The sequence below is a fragment of the Papilio xuthus genome, unplaced genomic scaffold, assembly GCF_000836235.2.
Source record: "Papilio xuthus unplaced genomic scaffold, Pxut_1.1 DF827777.1, whole genome shotgun sequence".
NCBI lineage: Eukaryota > Metazoa > Arthropoda > Insecta > Lepidoptera > Papilionidae > Papilio > Papilio xuthus.
Window position 1 is genome coordinate 5,300,685 of NW_013530872.1, and position 1,328 is coordinate 5,302,012.

A 1,328-nucleotide genomic window follows, 5' to 3' on the forward strand; every position below is an offset into this window, starting at 1 on the left:
AGAAGAAGAAGAAGAAGAAGAAGAAGAAGAAGAAGAAGAAGAAGAAGAAGAAGAAGAAGAAGAAGAAGAAGAAGAAGAAGAAGAAGAAGAAGAAGAAGAAGAAGAAGAAGAAGAAGAAGAAGACTTTTTAAAAACGTAGCGGTTTGATGACACATGAATGTCTCGATGACACAAATGATGTTTGTGTCAACTTAGCCATGAGATGAAATGATGTTTACCAAGATTTAAAAGGTGGCGCCACTTTCCATACAAATCGTCCTTCTTCTAAGTTTCCACCCCCTGTCGATGACACAAATGATGTTTCTTCTTAGCCATGAGATGAAATGATGTTTACTAAGATTTAAAAGGTGGCGGCACTTTCCATACAAATCGTCCTCCTAAGTTTCCACCCCCTCATATTACCTATCAAATAAACAAACTGGAACAAATAAGCATTTATCAAAGTTGGGGTATTTTGTTGGTGAACTAAACAATAATGGTATTATTACAGAAGCAGTGAGCATTATGTTGCGTTCTTAAAATATGTTCGCTTTAGTCAGAAGATTAAATTGAAGTTGCAATTAACGAAATGGTTTTATTTTTCCTAAATTGTTTTCCCTCGAATAATACTTTCAAACGTCAAAAAGGAAACTGAAAGATTGATTTTTTTAGGTTGGTAACAACGTAGACTTGTTCATAATATTGCTAGCATTGAAAATGACAATTTTTATTCTCCGTTTGTGTATCTAATTAGTCAAGAGTCCCGTCTCTTATTTTATATACTCTTTGGACTCTAACATGATTTTAAGATTACATACTCTATGCGTGAACTAGCTGTCAGCTGTCATTGTCCAGAATTTTCTTTTCTGTCACATTTATTTGTCTTCCTGAAAATATCAATTTGCATAAGCTAAATATAGTTTTTAAGATTTTTCCGCAGCTTTTTGGATAAAATGGCATTGACCCGACTCACTAGACTTGTTACTCAATCTAAGAATATCTCCAGACATGAACAAATCGTACAACGAAGATCAGCAACTACAACTCCTAGTGGGGCCATCCTTCCAGAACCTGAGAAAACACCCTTCGGTCTTCTCAGCATAGTGTGTGCTGTGGTACCAGGTCTTCTAATCGGAGCCGCGATAAGTAAGAATATTGCCAACTTTTTGGAAGAAAATGAATTATTCGTCCCTTCGGATGATGATGATGACGACGATTAAAGTGTTACTTAAATTTAATGCATATGATCGAAATGGATACTAAGTTATAGTTCAAAGATATTTTAAATAAGTTCTTGTATTTTATGTTACAGATTTGAGGTAAAGAAAGTAAAAACTTAATTATGTTGG